The 14467-nt window shown below is 36.0% G+C and overlaps 1 long non-coding RNA gene across 1 annotated transcript; it reads right to left on the bottom strand.

Moving 5' to 3' along the window:
• Window positions 1-6921: 6921 nt before the first annotated feature.
• Window positions 6922-13932, bottom strand: LOC115278958. The gene is made up of 3 exons (XR_003903134.1): window positions 13904-13932; window positions 7573-7720; window positions 6922-6978 (listed from the first exon to the last, which is right to left on the bottom strand). It is a non-coding gene; the product is annotated as an uncharacterized LOC115278958 (long non-coding RNA).
• Between the last annotated feature and the right edge of the window lie 535 nt (window positions 13933-14467).

Raw genomic sequence — 14467 nt, 5'->3', positions numbered from 1 at the left:
GTACATAGCAAAATATCACATTCTATCATTGTTAAGCAGCATCAGATATAGCATCAGATGTGCATAGAAACACAGAAAGATAATTATTTATTTATATCAGAATAAACTTGTGGATATTTATTTTGTTCTGTGGGTTAAAATCCATATCTTTCATTAATTGTTCCAGATTTGGTCACTGGTACTCTTTTAAGCTGTCTCCCATATTTTTCCTACATAACCATACAACTTTTTGATTTGTCCCTTACTTTCTGGCACTACCAATGTTTCAGACCCTTCTTTTTTGTAACTCTTTTCTCTAACCATTAAAAACATGATTCTCATTATTCATAATCTATTTTTTGCTCAATTTTAGAATACACATAAAATATTTAAAAATCATTAACCTGTAATCCTGTAAAAAAATAAATTTACTAACAAATTTAATATTTGTGTGTAGTTCTTTCTACCTTTAGCCTTGCAGTATATATGAAGTGTATGTCAAATTACGGTGTATTAAAGCACTGGTTTCTAAAGTTATTTTGGTTAGTTCTTCCTGCCTCCTTTTCTGTGATTTTGTTACTCATTTGTAATAAAGTTAGGTTTATTTGTTACTATTTATATTCCATTTTAGTATCCTTTCAAATGCTCCTAGATTTTTATTACTTTTTTTACTTGTGTATGTGAACAATGTTCATAGTTTTCTTTGGAACTATACAATACTATATACTTACTGTCATCTCCTTCTCAATCTCCTTCTCATCCCTTCTATCCCATTCCCATTCTTCCTTTCTTTTCTTCCTTTCCCTGCTGCTTCCTATAGATAATAAATTACTCTAGGTTTTTGTTTATCCTTGCTGTATCTTTTTTTGTAGAGAAGAGTAGAAACATGTGCATTTTGCGGCAGTCCCTTCTCTCTTATATGAGAAGTGGCATAGTATAGGTACTCTTTTAAACTTTGCCTTCCATGTATGTTGGAAATCATCCTGTATCAGTTGATACAGATATTTTTTCTTTTTTTTTCTTTTTTATAGCTTTCTAGTATCCATGGAGCGTGAAAAAAAATCTGGTACTTTGTATTCAACTCAGACCTAAGGCCCAGAATTTCTAGCAGAATAACTGATAATTCATATATTTAATAACCTCCCTAAAGAATTCTTTTCATTGGGTAACTTTGAGAAACACTAGGTGACATTGCTACAATTAAGATGTCTAAAACCAAAACTTTAGTTATTTAAAAATTCCTTCTTCCAAACTGTTCCATCCTGCAAATCTTTACTTCCTCAATGAATAGTACCATGATTCAAATATTCAAATACTAACTCAAAGCAAAAGCCTACGAATAATCCTTGATTCCTTACTTTTCTTCAATTTTTGCATAGACTTCGTCAGTAAGTGCTCTGGAATCTATGTCTTCAGATTCATTGCCACCATCTTCATTTAAGCCATGGTTGTTTCTCCCTTGTTCTACTTGAACAGTCTAGTATCCCACACAAATCTGATCATTTCCGCTATCTTCTCAAAACCAGTAATGGCTTTCACTTACATCTAAAATAAAATAAAAATCCTTAGCCTTGTAGATTCTCACCCCTATCAATCTAATCATCTGAGTCTTGTGTTGATCTCCTTTACACTGGTATCAGTCAATCATCTACCCAGGTCCAGGATGAGATTTTTCATGCAAGACTTTTAAATAAGGCGTTTCTTCTAATATTGTTTTTACTCTTCCTCTTTATCTGCTTTTCTTTTTTCTTTCTTTCTTTCTTTTTTTTTTTTTTTTTTTTAATTTTTCATCCTCTTGTTTCAGCTTTAATGTCACTTCCTCTTAGAGATCTTTTCCGGAAATTTTTCTAAAACAAGTCACTCTCCATCTCTCCCTTTGGTCAGTCTTTATCTACTTTGTTTCCTTCCAAGCAACACTTATAAATAGAGAAATGTAGATGGTTAGATAATTTTTTGTGTATCAAGATTTAACAAAAGTTTTAAAAAATGGCACCACTGAGAGCCTTATATGGTAAGTTTTCTGAACTCTTCACTAACTTAAGGGAGAAACACTAGAACAAATCTTTCGTTTACATTACATTAAAATGAGCTCAACCTTCTTTTGCCAGATGACTATGTATACTAATATTCCTTTCTTGTGGAACCCCTCTCCCATAAATTATCTTAAAACTCAGGATTTTGTGCAGCTCAAGGAAGTGACAGTCCACATCTATCTGTGACAAGCATGGACTCTGATTAGTTCTTTTCTGTTCCTGATTCTTGATGCCACATTTGGTAGCTGTAGACACGTGTCTTATGTATCAGTTGTATGATACTGACCCACTGTTGATTCAGAGGCTTGTGCACCACATAAAGCTTACAGGTGTTGCTAATTCCTTATTGACTAACCAAGATTCATTGGATTATCAGCCTGGCAATTATTAGGGCACAGGTCATTTATTCCTAAAAACAACCATTGCTCATTGCTCTACCAACTAAACAGGCACGCATGCAAGCAAGCACGCACAGTTATTTTTGTTAGTTTAATCTTTGTTTTCCATTCATCATAGCATAAAAGAATTAGGAAATAGAGTCAAACCAAACAAAAACAAACTTTAAAAATAAATTTAAGTAGTATCCTTTTCTCCAGAACTATCCTTTAAAGTAGTAGTATCATTAATGGCAGAACAGATCAGATTTTTCCTTGGATGTGAAAACAGACATGATAAAGATATCTCACTAGAAATTGGAAAATTAGCTTTCAAAGTCATTTTTTTCTTTTTCTTTTTTTTTTAAACCAAAATAGTTCTTTATTTAGGTGTTTAGAGAAGAAAGGAGCATTAAATAGATTAGCATTGCAAAATGTAGGTATTACATTATTTTTTAAAATAGTTTATTGTCAAATTGCTTTCCATCAAAGTCAATTTTTGTTCTATTTAAGATTGTATTTTTTAAAATTTATTTATTCATAGAGAGAGAGAAAGAGAGCAGGAGGGACGGGGGAGAGAGAGAGAGAGAGAGAGAGAGAGAGAATCCCAAGAATGCTCAGCACTGTCAGCACAGAGCTCAACATGGGGCTTGAACCCACAAACTGTGAGATCATGACCTAAGCTGAAACCAAGAGTCAGATGCTTGACCAACTGGGCCACCCAGACGCCCCTTTCAAAGTAAAATTCTACCTGTAACCCTCTGTAGTACGCCATTATGTTTAAAACATGGGAATTAGAGTCAGAGATGCGATTGAGTCTAACCTTGTCCCTCACGAACTTTGTTTCTTAAGCAAGTCGTTTATGTCTCTATGGCTTGGTTTCTTCATTTACACATTTTTTATCTTCAGGGTTAATGAAAAAAATCACATAAGTACTACACTGCACACTTTAAAAAGATACCAATTAACATTAGTTGGTATAATAATTACATTTTCTTTCATATTGGCGTATTTTGTTGATTTTCCCACTATAAAGCGTAAAAGTACATTTTGCCTTAATGATTAATTTTAATGTTAATAAGGCAGTTGAAAATACATCGGAAAATTATTTTATTTTAATTGCCTAACACAAACATATGCCTTATATTGACCATAATGAATAAAAACCTATTAGTGAATGAGATGTCCAATGAGTCACCAAAAGATTTTATTGTCTCTCATTGAACCATAAGTCATAATAACACGTTTTGATATCGTGAGGGGTTGAAATTTTGTACTACTTAAGAACTAATGCCATAGCTATTCTGTTTTTATAATTAAAGATGAATTGTTTTTGTTTACCTCCTGATGTACAACTTTTGAATGGCCTGTAATGAGACAAAATTATACTTTGGGTTGAGAAAAAGGACAAAGAGGCTCAATGCTGATGAAAGGAGGAAGCCAAAGAAGAATAGGGAAAACAGGATTAGTTCCTCATTCAAAAGGAGCCAAATACTAGAACTTTCCTTAGGGAAACTGAAGAACGCCTTTCTTTCTAAGATTTGAAAGGAAGAGATGCCCTACATTTAAATATCTAGAGTATATCTTCCATTTAAAAATGAACCTTGCTAATCATCTATCAAGGAAGAAGAGAGTAAAATAACCTGTGAACAAGTTCTTTTTGTGGTATTAAATGAAACTAATCATAATGAATCTCATGTATCTAATGAGTTTAGGAATTCCCCTTGGAAAAACTGGTCTGCCCTTTATAAAGGAGAGTAGAGAGTCCAATTGCATATAGTAAGGCAGCTCTACTAACTGCTTAAGTCATAATTATTTAAAGCTCCTGTTTGAAATTTGTTATAATTTTTAAATTATATATGTAATTATATAATGTAATTATATATATATACACATATATATATATAAAATGTCAACAAGAAATCTTAGTTTAGGTCTTTGCTAGTCTCCTTGTAATGACATTTTCCTTTCATTTCTAAATACTGAGTGATTATAGTTATTTTTAATTGAAGGGAAGAGATTGATTGTAACCATCACAATAACTTGAGGTACTAAGAAGAATTAGAAAATCAGAATTTAGGATCATGATTGCTCATTGACTTTATTCATAAAGTCATTAGCATTACTTATTACTAAAACTCTTATTTTCTGAGTATTGATTGACTGGGTTCCTGTGATATTTAAGTAGATTATATTAATGATTTTTTTAATGTCTTTTATTTATTTTTGAGAGAAGGAGAGAGACAGTGCGAGCAGGGGAGGGTGGGAGGAAGAGGGAGACACAGAATCTGAAGCAGGCCCCAGGCTCTGAGCTAACTGTCAGAACTGTGAGATCATGACCTGAGCCGAAGTTGGATGCTCAACCGACTGAGCCACCCAGGTGCACCTATATTAATGATTTTATAATATCAGAGTTAGAAGTTGATGCTTGTATCCAATTATTGACAAATATTTAGTTTAAAAAATATTCCAATAGTTTTATTTTAAATATAGGGAACTTTAAAAATTATATTTTGAGTAAATAATACCATTAGTCTTGAGTAGTTATCTATTTTTTACTAACCTTATTAATGCTGTTTGTTCCAAATCATCCCCATTATGCTAAAAAGCAAGGATTCATTTTTCTATTTTTATGGAGACTGTATGGAAAATATCGGTGGGATGGTTGGACATTCTCTGAAAACCAAGGAACCTAGGGATCTGCTTTCATAAGATGCATTTTCCCATCCCTGTCACTCATGGTCATCTTGTTGCTGAACCCAACAGTCAGTTTTCAGAACTCATTTTATAACCTGTTATGAACATTTGACACAGTCTGACTCTCCTTCTTTGAACCACTCACTACCTACGGCTTCAATGCCACCACCCTTTCCTAGTTTTCCTCCAACCTCCCTAATCATTTCATATGGATCTCTGTGTTGGACATTCTTCCTCTTCCATATATTAGGCCTGGTCCTTTGATCCAGAGATCCTGCTTGATGTAACGCACGCGGTCTCCTAGAGAGTTAGTGAGATTTGTTATGCTGAGTTAAAATTTCTGAGAAAACTAATGTTTCCTGTATTTTGAAAGGCAGCCATTGACTCTATGGAAGAAGATATCAGAATGCTGTTGTATTGCTCTTTCTTGATACTTTCAGTATATTTTTCAGAAGAGAGGAGAACTCAGACTAGAGTTAGCCAACCTGCAAACAGAGATGAAAGGGAATAGTGCTATATGCCTGTAACTGTAATCTAAACTGATTAAGAGTATGATGTTAGGACCATGCAAGGTAGAAAAATCCAACTCTTTCTCTGCCTGAAATGGAAGTGGTTACAAGCCATGGCTGCAATCTCCTCAAAAGGAGATTTGACTGTGGCCTCAGGTCTTTTTTGAGCACTTCCTTTAAAAGTTAAGGCAAGGCAGTAGGAAACAGTCTACCAGCAAAGATCAGATTAAGGACAATATCTTTCTACCGGTACGGTCACCTCCTGTACACTGCCTCACTTCCTCTCTCTTTTATCTCTGGTTCCAGTCATAGCTATAGTGAAAAACCCTGTGTAGGGCTTAACTCTTTGTCTGACAGTAACCTATCTCAGAGCATGTACTACATGTTTCTCTTTTTCTGCTCCAAGGCTTTTCTAAGTCTTTGGCATGGGACTCAGTGGCACCCCGGAGCACTCATAACTCAGGGAAATTGAGGTGACTCTCAACTAATAGGGGATGTGAACCAGTGGCTGAATGCTTCTTCAGGTCTTCTCAACCAAAAAATTTTGAGAATCATTTCCTGAGTCCCTTTAGAAAGTCACACATAAAACCAGTCATCTGACATGCCCCTGTGGATACCACTTTCCTTCCTTTCCTATCCAGTTACCAGAAACTTCTGCCTGCTTTCTGCCAACACACTCCCATAGAAACCACTTGCACACAAGAAAAATCTTGGCTCTGTATTGGATGTGTGAGAGAGACTTTTGCTAAAACACCACCCCAAATCATACTTTAATAGGACCTTCAGAGGGCTGAGCTGAGATAGAGTGGAATGAGCAGGCACAGAGGTCATTTGGTGCAATCCCAGACCCTTAAAAACTTGTGGCTAGATGAGAATTTTGGCTATGGTGACCCCCACATGGGGCTGACTGGAAACAAATCCCACTCTACCAAGCTTTTCAGGGGCTTGTTTTGCAAAGAACCCACAAGCCTGACTTGAAATAATGTCTGGTCCCCATCTTGCACTATCAGGAAATGGCCTGTAAAAGTCTCTAAAGGATACCATTTTCTGTAAAGTCCATGTCAAAAAATGACTATAGAGGATAATGGACAAAGAAATCTTTGTGGAGAACGAAAGCAGCAGCTACTAGTTGGCTGATGAAGGAATTTATTTTACCTATGAGGAAGAGTATGTTTGCTATTGCTGCCCAGCAGGATGTAGAAATTGCTCTGGAAGTTTTCCAAGCTCTAATTGCATAGTATTTAATTTGGAAGCAGATAACCTTAGTTTGTAGATTACTGGTCCATCAGGAGCTACATTTGTACTTTGTGGAGAGGACTGAATTTTTGCGGGATCCTGGATTTCTTGCTGAATCCACTAATGTGCTGGGGCTTGGTGCTTGTCCCTCTGGAAGAGAGTAAAAATGTTCCTTTTATTTGTAGAAAGAAGGATGAATATAAATATTTGAATGGCTAAATGGCCAGGCTAGCTGAGGCTAATAGATGTCCCAAAATATCTATTTTTTTCTTATATGTTAATAGAATTCCTAAGTTTTATCCAGATGTGGAAATACTCAGACTAAAGATATTTTCTCCTGCCAGTCCTCTTAGATGTGTCCATATGGCTATATTCTGGACAATAGTGATAAACAGAAGTGGTTTAGTATGGGTTTTCTGGGGAAAAGACCTTTACTTCTAAGAGAAGGCTTTTTTTTTTCCCTGCAAACATTGCTATTGCTGTACCAATAGCATAGCTAATGCTATTGCTGCTATTGCTGGTGGTGGTGTCGTTTTGCTCCAGCCTAAGGATGTAGTCATCATTGAAAATGGCTATATCAGACAGAGTTCAGTTAGGAAAATGGAACTAGGTGCTCAGACACGTTAATGCAGGCAATTAATTACAAAGTCATTAAGAGGGCTGGGATAGCAAAGAAAGAAAGAGTAAGGCACGAGGAGCAAAGGGAAGAAAAGAATATGACACATGTCAGAATGCTACTCTTACCTTTGGACTGAAGTCTTTGTTTCTACACCTGCCATCTGTTTGTTGAAGAGTGCCACAGAGTAGTGACATAAGAGCCTGTAGTAGTGACCATGCTGCATAAAGCCTGAAAATTTCTGCATTGGTCTTCCAAGGCCACTCACTGCTGTTGCTGCATCAAAGTGCAAAACCAGAAGAAACAAAATAGTTTCCTTCTCTTCGCATTTCACAATCACCTACCAGAGTTTCCACTGCCATGGGTTTGTTGGAAATGTAGTTTGAGGCATCCAGCCCCTTGTGACATACAGGAGAGTACAGAGGTAGGAATGGAGCTGACAGTCATCAGACAATAACTGGCTGAGTGTCAGGGTGAGAAAACGGAAAGAACTTCATTCTTTGATCACATTTTAACCCACTATGTCAATTGTATTGGAAGTATGCTATATTTCCAGATTTCCTCTTAAATAAAATAAATAATTTCATTACAGCTTAAGATAGTTTGAATTGAGGTTTCTATAATTTATGGCTAAAGTTATACTAAATTTAAGATATAGAAATATATTAAAATATATGAGGTTATGTTTGTAAGGTTAAAATCGGCAGAGTAAAAAGTTACAATGTTAAGAGACTGGGAAGAGAACAGAGTACCCTTTATTACAGAGTCAGAGAAAAATGTAAAAGGCCTTTAGTGGGAGCGCTCTAGGGTGAGGTTCCCTGGTCAGGACAGGATGGGCCAGGGAAGTCCCCCCAGTCAGGGAGGGCAAGGTGTTTTATGGGTGAAAGAGTTCCGGGTTTGATCTCAGTGGGCAGACTGCCAAGCATGGGTATCCTTGGACCGTGGCAGGGTGGGATTGGTTGTTTCCTTTATCCGGGTGAGGGGAGGCTGGAACTCCATGATTGGCTGTTTTTCAAACGCGTGGGACATTCCAGGTCTGGGGATGGGGGTTGTCGGTGGGTGGAGCTCTCCACAGCAGAGTGGCCGCTTGGTCGCCATCTCAAAGTAACTCTTACAGTGTTGTCTCCATAGGTTTTCTAATAGTTTTTCAGCTGATATTATGCATTTTCCATACCATTAAAATTATTTATACCATTAAACTTAAATCAAAACTTTGTATTTATTTGAAGAACTTTATTATCTTTCCCTTCCTTTTTCCCCTAGTTCTAGAGAAGTACTGCAAAGTGGTTTTAGGACATGTGCCAACAATTTCATATTGAATGCATTTCTGTCTGGCAGAATATCACAGTGTTTTTAACAGGACTTTACACATAATAGGCATTCTACAAACACCTATTAATTGATAAACATATGAATGGATGACAACAGAATGAATCACTATGAATACATGACAGAAAGGCCTTTCTATTACAAATATTAGAGTCATACTCTGTCCTTATTATGGAATGAAAGCATAAACTTCTATTAGTTGGTTACTACCAGACAGGTGCTTGATATACATTACATATTTTAATCACCAATATTTTAAGGTTGGGATATTTATAACCACTTTATATGGATAATGAAAATGAAATTAAGACAAATTTGTTGTTGTGCCCAAAGGATGTTTAGCAACATGCTCTGATGGTTTCAAATTCATGTTTATTCCATTTCCAATCATTAATTTTTTTCTTTGGTATCAGGCAGACTGTACATGATTCTATGTGTACAATATTAAATTTATATGAAGTTTATACCATGATTTGTTTATATTATGCTTATTTTATTTTTATTATTTATATTATCATACTGAAGTTTTATATTGATTGTTTTCTTGTATTGACTTGCTTTTTAGCAAACATTAAAACGCTTTCCTCTTCAATATGAAACTACTAAAAGAAAATAAAACTTATTATTACAGACAGATAATCTTTACCATCTTTTATCTTTCTTTTATTGTGCCATTTAAAAATATTCTTATTTATATAAATACATACTTGATTTAATTGTGAATACTTAGATATATTACATTTTATTCTTACCTATTCTGATGGGCAGCCACCAAAGTATTAGTTGGATATGTGCACTTACCTTGAGAGCATTGAAAATAACTTTAAATTTTAACTTAATGTAGCTTATTTTTCTTTGTCAAATTAAAATATAAATTTTAGAGAACAATCCTTACTTTACATCTAAAAGCTTGTCAATAGACCAGAGAAGCATACATGCATTTGTCAATGAATCCTTCACAAGACACACAATTTACATCCCGAAGCAATAAGGGAACTCATTACTGTCTTGATAAATAGATGAATAAAATGTTTTGTTTAATGTTCTGACAAATTCACTGGACCAGCAAAACTAAAACTAAAACACATAATTGTATAAATTTTAGTTGAACCAAGAGAAAGTAGAGTTTAAAATTTTTATCAAACTTCTTATTATGCATTTTGATTGTCAATGTTTTCATCACAATTTAAATACTTCTTGATAATCTTGTAACATGGATCCGCAAAATTTTATTGCCTTTCTTATAAATAGAAGTCTTTTGGAGACACAGAAAGAAAGTAATATACACAAGAAGATTAAGATATTCAATAATTATGTGATTTTGCTGATATTGATGTTCCTCAAATATTTTGGATACACTGTATTCAAGTCTTTTCAAAAGAAATAGTAACCATGTATATATCTCACAAATATATTAAAAGGTATTTCTAGGATTAAAGAGAAGAAAACAAGGGGCATCTGGATGACTTAGTCTGTTAAGCATCTGACTTTGGCTCAGGTCATGATCTCAGGGTTCATGAGTTCAAGCCCTGTGTTGGGCTCTGTGCTGACTGAGCCTGGAGACTGCTTGGGATTTTGTGTGTGTGTCTCTCTCTCTACCCCTCCCATACTCATACTCTGTCTCTCTCAAAAAATAAATAAACATTATAAAAAACAAGGAAAACCAATGAAGGAATTAAACACTTCTTTTTTAAATTTATGTTTCAGACTTTAGTAGGCAGATAACTTACTGCAATCTATTAGGAAAATTATATTGGGTCAAGCATAATTTTGGAACTAGTTGGCAGATTATTCTGATTATACATTTTACAATATTATTTAAAAATGAATATCTGGATATCAATGCATTAAATTTTTTTTTAAGTGATCCTTACACCCAGTTTGGTGCTTTTAACTCATGACTGAGATTAGGAGTTTCATACTCCACCAACTGAGCTAGCCAGGCATCCTTGCATATTAATACCTTTCTTTAAAGTAAGAATAATATGGAAACTTGCAATATTACTTTTATAGTCTTGACAACTCTAAGACTTTATTATTGTTAAGGTTCTCAGAAACATAGATACCATCCAGCATATTTTACTTAGCTGTCAACCTCCATTGGATAGACAGTTCTGTTCATTATGCTTTTTATAATTTTTCAAGATTTACATGTGGTGATTAACTTGACGGGTCTATGGGATGCCTAGGTAGCTGGCAGAACACCTAGTTATGTCTGTGACAGTGTTTCTAGAATAGCTTATCATTTAAATCACTAGCCTGAGTAAAAAAGATTGCTCTCATAAATGTGGGTGGGTCTGATTGAACAAAAAGGCCGAGGAAGTGCAAACTTACTCTCTGATTGAACTGAGACATCCATCTTCTGTCCCTAAACATTTGTGCTCCTGGTACTCAGGGCTTTGGACTCGGTCTGGGCCTTATACCGTGGGCAGCTGGGTTCTCAGGCCTTTGGGTTTGGACTGGAAATACAACATTGGCTTTCCTGGGCATACAGTTTGCAGCAGACTACAGACTGTGGGACCTCTCAACCTTCATAATCATGTGAACAAATCTCTATGTAAATATATACATATACATATTGTGTATTTACATTAGATATGTGTCTATCTATACATACCAATATCTTACTGGCTCTGTTCTTCTGGAGACAAAATCTGACTAATACAGATTTTGCTACCAAGAATGGTTTGAGAAGAATTGAATTTTAAGGATGAATTTTCTGAATTGGTTCTGGAGTTTCTGGAATTGTCTCTCTAATCTGATTAGATTTAAAGATATTAATGACTTTATTTCCAGTAGTAAAGAGAACTGATAATCCATGGCTTGAACTGTTTAGAAATACACAATATATCTGCATTGGTTACTCCTAATCAACCACTTATAAGAAGCAAGGAACTATGTAACTCCAAATATGATACTTCTGAACATTTTGGAAAACTAAGAAATACAGTGATATTGATTGGTTGTTCATAATGCCTCTGGACAAAGTGTTGAAATAAAAGAATGAGCTCAGTTATTCGAATTCCCAGTTTAAGCACAGCAGTGGCCTAAGCTTCCTTATGTGCTCTGAGGCAGACCCTTATCTTTTGTAACCACAGGACTGAAATTGCTGAAAACAGAATGCATGATCTCATCTTGTTGTTGTTGTTTTCAAGTTTATTTAGTTATTTTGAGAGAGAACGTGTGCACATACACGCAAGTGAGGGAGAGAGAGAGAGAAAGAGAGAATTCCAAGCAGGCTCCATGTTTTTAAGTGTGGAGTCCAACTGGGAGCTCAATCTCATGACCCATGAGACCATGATCTGAACAGAAACCAAGAGTCAGAGGCTTAACCAACTGAGCCACCCAGGCACCCCATGATGATTAGCTGAATTATTGTGTAACTTGAGCTTCTAACTTCAGAATGTCTACTGCTAAAGTGAGGGTATTGATTAAGAAAAAAAAAAGGTAAGATTTTTAAGTTGTGTTAGGGATATGTGGAAAGACCAAGATGAAGCTGGAGACCTTGAATCCTAAATTATGATAGGTAGTCTTTGCACGTGGAATAGGTCTCCCCATCCCCAGAGGCAGGGGTGCATCCCTGCCCATAGTGGTATAAGCCTTTCCATCTCTATCTGAGGGCATTAATTCTGCATTACTTGAGGAAACAGTAATACCCTCCCCTGAGACATTTGCCATGCAAAACAATGCTGATTCTCTTCAAAATTACCCACACCATCATTTTATGCTTCTAGATGTATGACTAGTGTTAAAAAAAAAAAAAAAGGCCCACAATGGAGTCAGTTTAGGACAGCAAACCAAGGCTTACTTATAAGAATGTGACCTTTACCAGTCTGGAATTTCCTGATCTTACTAGTAAGATAATCTGCATGATAGACTGATAGATAATCCTCCACCTTCCTCCAAAGGAAGGTCACCTGGCCTGAAATAATCCTGTCTTTTCTTTTTCTGATGACATTTTGTTCTTCCCCATTTCTGCCTATAAAAAGCCTTCTATTTTATTCTGCTCCATGAAGGTCCTCTCTGTTTTCTAGGCGGATGCTGCCCAATTCATGAATTATTGCATAAAGCAAAGTAGATCTTCAAATTTACTCAGATGAATTTTGTTTTTTAACACTAAGCTCAAGTCCAAACATTTTCCTAAAGGTGAGGCATAGTGTGACTCATGAGGAGGTGAGCTACTCTAAAATAGTTACTTATATTTTCTAACTTATATAAGCAGAAATCTGGGGAGCAGGTCCAGGGCTCCCTGAAGGATGAAAGGTATCCGTGAAAGAGAGTGAGAGAGCCTTGGCCTCCTTATTCCTGCTCACCAGGCAGGCTACTCTATTCTGACCAGAGTCAGCTTTATTTATTGAAAAAATGTATGGGGTACAAAACAGAAGTGGCAATTGCCTTAGACAATAATTTCTGATAACAAATTCTTTGGTATGTAACAATTTTTCAGAACATAGATTGATGGAAGACTCATGCATAACCTTTATCAAAACGTGACTAGATGTTTATCATATGGGATAGGAAGAGATCTTTAGCATTCAAATACAAGGCAAAGATTTTAACATAGCAAAGGCTAGAGTTAGGTCTTTGTGAGCAGGGGTCAGTAGCCTATTTTCCAAGGGGAAGAAAAACAGGTTTTCTCAGAAAATGTAACATTTGCTCCTATAATCACAAAAGAAGAAACTCCTATAACAAGTTTTTTCACATGGTGCAATTCACATATCTTTAGCATAAGAAGGCAAGTCACTCCTGATATCAGTCAGTCAGGCGCCTTGGGGTGGGTGGGGGTTGTTGAGTGGGTAAAGATGCCAATCGCCATCTGACAGTGGGACGCCAGGTCTTGCAAACCTGTCTTACTTCAGAAATGGCTCCCACAATTGTTTACTGTTTAATTGCCAGTACCTAGCATTGTCTCCAGAACAGAAAAGATAGTAAGTATTCTGAAATAATTGAGTGGTTGCTAAAAATAGAATTCATTTTTCTTGTTGACATTTTTCATATAGATAGATAGATAGAATGATAGATAGATAATATTTAAAAAGGAAGAAACAGTGGGGCTTTCTTATATGCTTGTTTAGATGTGGGGAATAAAGGACAAAGAAAGTGGTAGGTCTTGAAAGCTGTAAGAGTTACCTTAAGATGGTGACCGAGCGGCCATTCTGCTGTGGGTTTGAGAAGAACTCCATGCACTGACAACCCCCACCCCCACCTGCAGATCTGGAATGTCCGTGCCAGTTTGAAAACAGCCAATCATGAAGCTCCAGCTTCCCATCACCCTGACAGAGGAGGCAACCTATCCCATCCCGCCACATCTCTGAAATGCCCTTATTTGATAATCTGCCCTCCTAAGATCAAACCCGGAAGTCTTTCACCCATAAAATACCTCGCCCCTCCCATACAAGGGGTGACTTCCCTGACTCCCCACTCCCGGAGTCACGGAACCTCACATGGGAATCGCATATCCCAATAAAGGCTTTCTTGGCTCCATAACTTGGTCTCTTTCTTTCCTCTCATCTCTGCCTCCATCTACTAAATCTTACAAAAGCTGTCAGCAATCCAACTTAAAAAATGGATTCAGGCTCTTTATTACATGTATTTATTTTTATGATAATTATTTTAGTATCCATTTCTTTCACTTGACCTACAGTACTACAAGGGCAAATACCATTTCTCTGCTTATCTCTGAATATGAAGCAC

Source organism: Suricata suricatta, chromosome 15 (genome assembly GCF_006229205.1).
Source record: "Suricata suricatta isolate VVHF042 chromosome 15, meerkat_22Aug2017_6uvM2_HiC, whole genome shotgun sequence".
NCBI lineage: Eukaryota > Metazoa > Chordata > Mammalia > Carnivora > Herpestidae > Suricata > Suricata suricatta.
This window is presented reverse-complemented; position numbering and strand designations above follow the sequence as displayed.